This window comes from Parasteatoda tepidariorum, chromosome 3, assembly GCF_982258835.1.
Source record: "Parasteatoda tepidariorum strain Cologne lab strain chromosome 3, Ptep-v5.0, whole genome shotgun sequence".
NCBI lineage: Eukaryota > Metazoa > Arthropoda > Arachnida > Araneae > Theridiidae > Parasteatoda > Parasteatoda tepidariorum.
The window spans coordinates 95,742,811-95,754,304 of record NC_141757.1 but is presented as its reverse complement, the minus strand read 5'-3'; the positions used below and the strand labels follow the sequence as shown (position 1 = coordinate 95,754,304).

At 29.0% G+C, this 11,494-nt stretch overlaps 1 non-coding gene across 1 annotated transcript; it reads right to left on the bottom strand.

Annotated features, from left to right (window-relative positions):
• Positions 1–8,987: 8,987 nt before the first annotated feature.
• Positions 8,988–9,059, bottom strand: TRNAQ-UUG (transfer RNA glutamine (anticodon UUG)). Its single transcript has one exon. It is a non-coding gene; the product is annotated as a tRNA-Gln (tRNA).
• Between the last annotated feature and the right edge of the window lie 2,435 nt (positions 9,060–11,494).

The following is an 11,494-nucleotide window of genomic DNA, read 5'->3' as shown; positions in this document are numbered from 1 at the left end:
GAGGAATTTAGTAGAGATTATTGGAAAACCTCTGACTAATAAGTGAACTTAAAGTTCATTCACATATTAAAAAGTTAAACAAACGAATCCATAAATGCAATTACGGAAATACAAACTCTAATGAGACAAAAAAAAAAGGAGAGAAAGGAAAAGAAGAAGAAAAGAAACCTTTTAGCCTAACCTTGGAACTTAAAGTTCTTCAATGGAGCAAAATATCGAATAAATAAATTAATAGACTCCTAATTATTTAAACTCCACTTCAAACTGGAAATAAAAATGCTTTATGCAGTTCATACGCCAGAAATTTGCATAAAAAACTTTATATATTTAAAAATTAAATAAATGAATAAGTACAATATTAGTTACATCCAATGTCAAAAGAAAGGAACATTTTATGCAATTGCGCACCTGAAATTTTCGTCCCCTAACTACTCCCACATTTAAAGATAAATAAATACAGAAAATGAATGAAAGGACACAAAATAACTGAAATTCAACAAAAAAAGTTTTTACGCAATTTGTGTACTGGAAATACGCAATTTGTGTACTGGAAATATGCAATAAGCGCTTTGGTAAATATATGACGATAATAATTTTGTGATTAGAAAGTCAAAACAAAATATTTTTCTTAATGTAATTTTTTAAATTCCATTTTTGCAATAAAGCTGCATAACAACTCACTTCCATTGTTAAAGCAATCTCAGAAATATTTTTCTCAACTAAAAACCTTTATTCAATTTATAGTTTTTGCAATTTTCAAAGCTTATTCATATTTTCCTTATTTCAATTTTAACTAATTTCTCAACAACAACAAAAAATTAGTTTATCTTCTTTTATTATTCATACAATAATAAGGTTTAAATTAGAAAAGACGAAAATTCTACTTTTAAAAATCATATATATAAAAAGTCACTCGAATAAAATTTAATCAACATATAAATTTTATAAGAAAAAATATATAAATGTCGTTCAATACCCATATTTTAATGAGGTCCCATTTAAAAGAAAATAAATAAATAAAACACATACTCCCTCCGGTCCTCCGTACTTCAAACACAATTCCATTGAAAAGAAAGGACAAAAAAAAACTTATTTACTAAATTAAGGGGAAAAAATCAATTTTTTTTCTCTAGTTAAAAGAAAGCATTTTTTTTAAAGATAAGAAGATTAAGTTAAAAAAATTGCTGCACATCTTCGTTCGTAAAAGAGTATAAATTAATGTCAGTTTTTTCATCTTGGTATAAAAAATTTAGCAAAAAAGTTGACGTCAAAGAACTCAAAATCATCTTACATTTTTTGAATATTTTTAAGTGGTGTAAATCCCGGTTTGATCTTGAGTTAATTGAGTTGATTTAATTGCTCGTGATCTTTTCTTAATATTTCTTTTCCTTCGTGATAAGATATTTGTGGATAACTGCGTCTTTTTATGAAAAAAATAAAATGGAGCAGATAAAATACTAGAGAAGAATCATTAATTTTTTGAAGTAAATAGTATAAACTATGCTGACTTTCAAAAACTATCTGATCTATAGAATTCTTTGAAAATACTAATTTTATTATTTAGTCTATTATTCTGGACTTTATAAAGAGTATATATTTAAAATAGTTAACATTCTATGCGATAAAAGTATACTAATGGTTTTGCTTTTATCATGAATATTGTATTTTTAGAATAAATAAATAACGATTGAGGAGATGAAATGATACTTACAGTAATAGCTTTGCACTTTATTATAAGTATATATTTTAGAGAAAAAAATTAACAACTGAAAAAGTTTTTCCGGTGGCTTTCTGTCGGAATTAGCCGTTATTCGCATAATATGGAGAGGAAAGGAACGAAAACCTTCCACGGTCAGCCCAACGGCTAGGAGTTTCAAATCAATGATCCATCTACGACTGAAAATATTTTACTTCATCACGGTGGGAGCTGAATTCGAATATCAGAGCCATGGTGAGGATTTGAACCTGGGTCACCTAATTAAGAGGCGAGCACACTATTCCCTTAGCAGCCGCAGCTCTATTAGTGAAATTTTACTTTATTTTATATGACTGGTAAAATTTTGAGTCTACGATTATCAATGTTCAATTCCATATCCTTGTAATTTTGTATCCAACCCTGAAGACCAGGGAACTCCTGGAGCAAGCATTGGGACAAACTAGCATTCGTGGTGAGCTTTTTGATGGAATTAATCTAAATTTGCGTTATTTGGAGTAGAAAACCTCGAAAATTATCCTTGGTTTTGCGCTGATTGCGAGGGGTCTCCGGGGGTAGAACCATGATCCGTCTATCGTTGGGAAAATATTTTATGTCAGCAATGTGGTCTGCGCGATCCGGTGGTAGAATTCGTATCGACCTGCCATCGCTGTGATTCGAACCTAGGTGAACTCATTGGGAATCAAATGCTCTACCCCCTGAGTTACCATAACTCAAGGAATACACAAATTTAATAGATATAGCTGTTAACGGCACCTAATCGTCTTTTATTAAATACTTGCATACGCAGTCCGTTCCGTAATGATCGCCCTAAATAGATAGTTTTTGTTTTTAAATATTCATTCTTGACAAAGATAGAGTAAAAAAAGCATATATGCGTTAAGGAATCAAAAATTGATAAAATCGGAGAAACTAATGGAGGTCGCTAGGTTAAAAACTAAAGCACTATCGAAATTATACGTAAGAGATTGGAACTATTATTAATAAGTTGCATTTTCATATCGCTCAGAAGAGCATTCTTGAATTGGGTTTTTGGTGAAAAATATCAAGATTTCTATTCAGATATTTGGATAATTCGGTGTATTGTGCTGTAATTTAGTAGAAGAAAAGAAAATTTGTAAAAAGTACCAATTTGAAAAAAGAAATAATAATAGAAAAAACACTAAGGAGAAGTTTTTGTAAAAAATGCTAGAGTTGGAAAAAAGTGGGGTGCATCACTGTATTGCCCCAAGCTTTTCATAAATTAATTTCTATAACTAATTTTCATTCGTATTTATCGGTTGTAGAACCATATTCTTTTCCGAGTTGTCACCAACACGAACATTGGGCCTAATAATTAATTAGTGTCGCATCATAATTCATTGTTAAAATTATCGATATTTAGCAATATACCGCGGTATTAACAACTAAATTGGAGCCGTAGTGGCTCAGAGGAAAGAGCGCTCGCCTCCCAATGAAGTGACCCACGTTCCAATCCCGGCGATGACTGCTGGATATGAATTCGGTTCCCGACTCGCACTCATCACAGTGCTAATGTAAAATATCCTCTGTGGTAGACGGATCATGGGTCAGAACCCCTTTGCCATTGGACTAACCGTATTAGGTTTTCGTGGTTTTCCACTCGATGCAGCGCAAATGCGGATTAGTTTCATCAATCAGTCCCCCACGAAGGCTACTTTGTCCCAAAAATAATTACATGGAATTCTTCCTCATATAATCCATCTTCGGGGGGCTTAGGGAATTGAGTGTTAACCTAAATGAGGTGACCTAGGTTCGAATCCCAACGGTGGTTGGTTTAAAATAATTCTGCTTCGAGCTAGCACCGACCACAGTTCTGATGTAAAATATCCTCAGTGGTAAATGGATTATGGTTTAGAATCCCTTTATCGTCAGGCTAATCCTGGGAGGTTTCAGTGGTTGTCATCTCCATGTTAAGCAAATGTAGGTTGGTTCCATCAAAAAGTCCTCCAAGAAGACGAGTTCGTCCTTATGCTCGATCCAGGAATTCCCTTACCTTCTGAATTGGGTTCTAAAATAACAAGGATACGAAGTTGAACATTGTTAGTCGCACGCAGAAAAAAGGATCGGCTGCTCAACACCAGATAAAAAATAAAGTTTAACGAACAAACTAGTATTATTTTTACATTGGGTCAGTATTTTTGCAGACCAATTTAAATTAATTAACACTTACTGTAACATCATATTCAATAATTATTGTTATGGACAAACTTTTTCCTATAATAATTAAAGAGACACTTTTAATTTTTGTTATTTTATTATTTTTATTTTTCAACAAATACATAAAGGATTAAAATGTAGCTTTGAAATCAGTTTAGGTCATGTGATTTCCTATATCTCACAATTAAGTTTAAATCTTTCAGATGTTTAAGAGACCGGAAATAAATTACGCGTGAAAATAAAGGTTTTGAAGCGCCCTATGCCAGGAAAAGCAGCAATAAACTAGTAATATGTGCCGATTTCTTTGGTTATTACATGTAAAGATTGAACAGTGGGAGGTTCTCTTGGTCTTCCTCTCCATGTAACGCAAATGCGGGTTAGATCCATCTAAAAAGTCTCCACGAAGGCAAATTTCTCCCAATACTTGATCCAAGAGTTCCCTTGTCTTCTTGATCGGGTTCAAAATTACAAGGATACGGAGTAGAACATTAGTAGCCGTAAACCCGAAATTTGGGTCGGCTGTTCAACGACGGTTATAAAATAAATAAAATGTAAAGATTGAGCTTAAATATTCATGGAGATTCATATTTTTATAAAAAAATAAGTAAATGTTTTTTTTGTCTTACGTTTCTTTTTTTTTTTTTTTTTTTTTTTTTTTTTTGCTATATCTTAAAAATATTCAATAAAATGAAACAAAATTTGAGGAGAAATTTTTTAATGAATAACAAAATTATCATTACAAAATTTGAAAAAAAAAAATAATAATAATAATCGATACGAATTGCGCAAGGTATGAGCATTATTTTGTCGAAAATCGAATTTGGTATTTTATGAAACATAGTCCGCTTAAATGACTTGAAAATTTGAAAAGTTTCAAGAAATTTTCTTTAGAAACTTTGAAAGAAAGCTCGTAATGGTCAGGGACTTTCCACAAATTCTATGCTATGCTATTACACAATGTCGTACAAGTATATGGGAAATCGCATGACCTAAACACCTCTAAAATTTTATAATAATCATCTAAGTATTTCTTGAGAAATTTAAGAAAAAAAATGTCGAACTCTGAAAGTGTCTCTTCAATTAAACAATCAATCCCAAGAAACTCTGAAGAGGTAAGGTATTACTTAATTAAAAAACTTCATTTGCTTCAAAAATATACAGATAAAAAATAACAATCGAAATGCTTCAAGCGCTCAAAAATAAGCACCCGTTTTCTAGGTTTGTTAAACGTAAATGTGAAGTTGAGAAGTAACAAAAGTGATTTACAATAAAAGACATAAAATAGCCAATGGAAAATGCAGAAATATGGTGAAAATCGAAACTAGTTAAACCTTAGTAGTCGAGAGAGAATAAAAATAAACATGAAAAAACAGAACAGGAAAAACTACTATAGGTGAGAAGGGCAAATCAGGGTAAAATGCATTTCCAAGTGCTATGGAGAGGTAGAGAGGAACTAACGTTATTAACCAGGGTATCAGCATTCATATGATTAAAACAAGGTTCCAGGGCATCAAAATAAGTTGAGGAGCCAGTCAAATCAGCTCATATTTGTGGGTTATAGGGACCAATGTTTGCCAACACATGGTCCCTATAATCGACTACAGGGCTAGTTCAACGTGTGGGACGACAGAAAAAAACGCATCGAAATATTGAAAAAAAAAATTGAGAGAGATAACAGAACTTTCATGAAAAAAAAGGAACAGGTGGTAAAAAAAGATTTTTTTTAGCTATCACTTTCCATTAGCTATCACTTTAAAAGTGATAGCTAATAATAAAAAAATCGTAATTTTATACCGAAAATAATACAGAGGTATTTCAGATTCAAAAGAGGGCCTATTTGATGTAGAATTACAATAACTGAAAATATGATAGTTAAAAAAAATCTTTGTGTTTGAGTAATGGTGAGATTTCCGTCTCACCATTCGTCTTTTATTTTGTACACTGTATACCTGAGAAAGAATTTTTAACTTAATTTAATGAAATTTGGAAAGACTATTGAGCTATTGTTGTTAATTTAAGCATAGTTTACAGAAATATCGACGTATTTTTGTTTGAAACATTTTTCTAAACCATTTCTAGTGATAATTAACTAACAATGACAAAGAATTCAAATACCTTATTTTAGTTTAATAATTATTTGATAGATGGCAGCATCATATTATGTCACATATTTTCTACTGTAGTTTTCTTTACAGTGAAAGAAAAAATATTATCATCATCAAAATAAAAATATGTCGGTTTCTCTTAGTTTAGTGGCGCCATCTACTGATTCTCCAGTAAAACTGAACAATCTATATTCGAAATTGCATCTTTTAAAACTTAGAGGTCAAAAGGTTGAAAGGTAAAATAAGAAAAGTAGGACATTTTGCAATTATTTCGAAACTAAAAAAATTAAGTAAATTTTAAGAAAAACACTGCGCTTTAATTCACTTAATAATCATGAAAATGTAATTATATTTAAAATTAAATAATTAATTAACATTATTTAATAAAGTAATTATTATAATAATTACATTATTCTTATTATTAAATACCATAGAAATTTGTATATAAAGCATAAAATGCGGATTATAAATTTATTATAACTGTGTTTTTAGGACTAATAATTATTTAGTTCATGCTGTTAAAAACAACAACATAATTATTAAAACAAATACAAATGATAAATTGTAAAAAAAGATTGTTATCAATTATAAATACTTTTTGACAATAATAGCATAAGGTACCTGTCTCGGCAAAAATTTATTAAGTTTTCCAACTATTTTAAATACATTTTAAAAACGCAATTTCAATTCATATTAGCTATTTTTTGTTATATATATATGATACTTTTCAGTGCGTTACAATTCTCTGTGCACGACCGCTTCTGGCACTTTTTCGCATCTGCATGCCACTGTTGACCGTCAAAATAACTTACCAATTTCGCACGGCTGCCAACTTACCTAGTTTTTTTTTTTTTTTTTTTTTTTTTTTTTTTTTTTTTTAAGGGTAACACAATTTCCCGCGTCTGCAGTGGAATATAACAAGAAAAATAATTATAAATTTTTTTTCTGTTTGAAAAATAATTTTAAAAAAGTTTGAAATTTTGAATCGTCGATTCGATTTACCATCTTTAGTAGTACTCAAATTGCGCAGATACCATGGTAAATCTTGTGTGATTTTTCGTTTGCTTTTTTGGGCGGTTTTTGCTACGAATTTCTACTTGGTTTAATCTTACCATTATTAATATACGATCTTATTATTATACACAAATCTAAAGTAGTGACTTTTCGATCGTGTTTTCGGTAACTATTGTCGCATTTCCGTGTGAATTTTAAAATCTCGATATTTTTAATTCGATATTATTACGACCAGCGAATTTCAAATCACGCATTTTAATGATAAATTTTGATGGGCTTTATTTGTTCCGATTTCATTGTGAATCCAAAGTAACTCAATTGAGTTTGAAAATCGCGATATTTTTAATACACATTATTACGTCTCTGAAATCGCTCATTCAAATATGCGATTTACATTGATTGCAAATTCAAGGTATATTATTAGAGTTTTTCGATATTTATTGCAATGCTTTTCCACAAGGTTTCGCAATTCCCGATATTCTTAATACGCATTATTGCGACTTTCGAATCGTTATTTATTTATGCCAATATCACCACACACACATAAAAAAATTAAAAAATAAATAAAAACTTATTTTTTGTAGTTGTTGCTACGTTTTTCCACGTGGCTTTAAAGATATCGATATTTTTGATGCGATTTTTTTTTTACAACCCCCGAGTATCGAATCGTTCATTTTAACAATCATTTTTGACGTGTATTGTTTGTGCCAATCTTAAATCAATTTATTTTTTGTATTTTGGCAATTATTACTAATCATTTTCCCTCGACATTCAATATTTCAGTACAATATTATAACAACGTTCGATATTTGCAACAACAGAAACAACAACTACAAAAAAATTAAATTAATACTTGAATTTTTTTAGCGTATACTATTTCTAACTTTTTCTAATTTTTTATGACTAGAAAAGAGCGTAAAAAACTTTTTAAGGTTTAATATTCATGGAACCTTTTTATAATATACGAAATATAAACTTCTCAAATTTGAACTTATATTCCCAGTTAAATTCTAAATGTTATTTTAAGTTGTTTCATCTTAAATCATTTTTAGCAACATAAAATTTCTTTAATTAAAATATTAAATTTCCCTCTATATTGCTCAATAAAATTTAAATTTTTTTTTAATTCCATGAACAATACTGAATTAAAAATCTTTATTCTATGAACAATTCTTCACTTTTAGCTGAATTTTAATATTTAAAAGCATTTAATTTTATTCAAATATTAAAATTAAAATTTAAAGTTAAGTTTTTATTAAAATTGCTATAATTATCATCAACATGTCCGTATAATTTGGCAGGCAGTCATTCATTGGTCAGCCTACTGTTCAAGTGACCCTTCACTCGAAAAGGTTGTGATTCTTTATATTATTCTTTATATTACTTTATATGAATAATATATGATTCTTTGATTTGTGAATTTAATTTAAAGTTTTTTTTTCCACACCACTACATGTAAAGGATTCAATAGTTCATATAAAACGCTATTTTGTTTCAGCTTTCTCGTGCGAAAGCTTTTAAATTGTTGACGAAATTTCTAAAAGCTCTGAAAGCTTTAATTTTTAAATTTCTACTACTGCATAAAATATTTTGCAAAATCAATCAATATAAACCATCAATCAATATAAACAATCAAACTTCATTAGATATAAAGTACAGTTCTACCTTTAAAATCAGATGTTGCATAATTGAAGAATAATTTTTTAAATAAAAAAAAATTTTCAATGCAGCGAAGAATTTTATGAACGCTTAATAAAATAGCAAAAGGCATTCAGAAATTTTATTTTTGGTTAAAAAAAATTAAAAAAACAGTAAAATAATTAAACTAATCACTCACAGTGAAACAGCTAAGTATATTAATATATTTATTGAATTCAACATGGCAATTAAAAAAAATTAATGCAGTTAATTAGATATATTTTAAAAAGTTACACTGGTTCACACATCACAAGTTTTTAAAAATAAAATTTCGTTTCAGGTTCCACCGAGATTTGAACTCGGATCGCTGGATTCAAAGTCCAGAGTGCTAACCATTACACCATGGAACCATATGCAGCTTTTCAAAATGTTTTTTGATAATCAAATTAAATATTTAAAATATAAAATATGAATTTCCGGTAAGTTTAACTTTTTTTGAATTCATTAAAATGTAACAAGTATCATCTTCAACGCACAATAATTTAGATTCTAGAATTTATTCATAAAATCTATTCAAGATAATGTTAACTTCCAACGCTATGTAATACTGTCGTATCGCCATCTATTGTGAAAAATTGCAACAAAAGCTAAATTGGAAAAAATTTACATAGTATTTCTCGAAAATTCAAATTAATTTTAGTTAAATATAATACAAGTAAGCATTTTGATACCTGAAACTAAGCAAAATTCATAATCCTTTAGGGTAAAAATGATTCCAATTAGCGTAAAATTTGAAAATAGTAAACATTTTTAAAGGGACTTCTTCTATAATTAAAAAAAAATTTCCAACAACATCTTAGAAAGAGCCTCTTTCAAAACATGAAAGCAAACCGAGTTAACAGCTAAAATATATGTGCAAAATAGTACAATGTTTGGGTGCATTCACGAAAATTTCTTTTAGGGAAATTAATGCACAATAAAAACTTTACGAAATAGTGGCGTCCTCTTTAGTGTATTAATGTTATCAGGTTTTCAATTTTAAAATTGTATGAGATGTAATAAATATTATGTTTTAATAAAGATAATGTAATTTAGTGTCCTATATTGCGGAGATTTTAATTATTTCGAAATTTTACTTTGAATCTAAAATAACAATCCACATTTTAACTACACTTTTGTTACTGCTATTTCATTATTCAACGCAAATAGTATACTTTTCAAGGAAACAAAAATGAAGGAATGTATGATTTAGAATTTTTACCATATTTAACCATATTTTTCCTCGCTCTCCAATACTATTTCTTCTGCATCTTCAACATTTTCCTCAAGATTGAGAGAATCTCAAAAAATATACACTAAGGGCAGTCATGCTAAATGGTGACTGGTGCTTGTTAAATATGTCGGGTCACAAAGTCCTCCATATTCCCATAACAAATCATACCTCTGGGGGCACTGAATGGATGATTGATCGTTCTCTGGTTCAGGTAAAAGTTACGATCTGTGGATGAATGAATGGATGTATGAATGGGTCAGCTCTATAAACGAGCAGTGACGTGTGTGTGACTGAAGTCGTATTCTTGGCCATAGATGGTGCCACTCAAAAACAAGAAACGTACCCTCTGCCTTAAATTCGCTTCGTTTCGATCACCAAGCAGGCTTGCTGGAATTAATAAGTGGCATTAGAAACAACCACATATAGTATACAATTATACCTATAGAGTTGGAGTTCTTAGCTCCTGTAGTTCTGTTTCTTCTTTCTTCTTTTTTTCTCTCCTTCTTTTTTTTAAAAAAAATTTCCATGAATACTCTATGATCATCCATTTCCATGATCTTCCAATACAATTTTTCTAGCAATTTATCTCCATACATATCTATCATGTTAGAATTAAAATTCTAAGTAGCATTTTTACAAGCTACAGAGCTATACATACATTACTTTAAAATATGAAATATCCGAGTTTTAATTTTCAAAAATGTCTTTATTAAACCCTTAATAGTCACACAATTTTGTAGAAAATGGACATCAAAGTAGCCATTATTTTTTATTTAAGAAAATCAATCAAAACCGTCGTTGAACAGCTTACTCAATTTTAAGTTTACGACTACCAATGCCTAGTAATTTTGAATTCAATCCAGAAGGCAAGTTGTCTTCTAAATTGAATACTGGGAGAAATTTCTTTTTTTTTTAGATTTTTTCCCTTTTTTTAATAATGTTTTAATGTTTTTTTTAATGACATGTTACATTTCAAGACATTTTTCTCGTAAATTATTTTTTCTATTTATAATTTAGTGTAAATTTCAAATAACTAGTAATATGATAGTTGATGTAAAGCAGAGTTTTTCAAGAAATAAAAATTTGCTTTCGGACAAAAGACAATTTTTTAATTTCAAGATAAAAAATTTAAAAAATATAAAATATAATACGAATATGCTATTGAAATATAATATATTTCAATATATTTTATATATATAATATATTTTTTATGTTTCAATATAAAAAAAAAATTGATGAAATGAAGCAATTCTGTTGTTCTTAAAGATTATAACTCAGATTGTTAATATTTCACATATCTTTATCAGATACTTAATTACATTTTATTTTATTCATAAATTACACATTTGTTTCGGCTATTGCCTCATTTTTTTTCTATGAATTACAAGTATATAGCGTCTACAGAGAAACGAGAATCTAGCTTTTCTTCTCCCCCTCCCAATGTTCAATGACGTCATAATATGACGCTAACTATAGATGCTCAAAATTAATTTTTTTTTTATCAGATCTGCGATAAATATTTACTTTTACGGTTACCTTAAGCATAAAATGTTGAAGTTAATTTTACTAGTA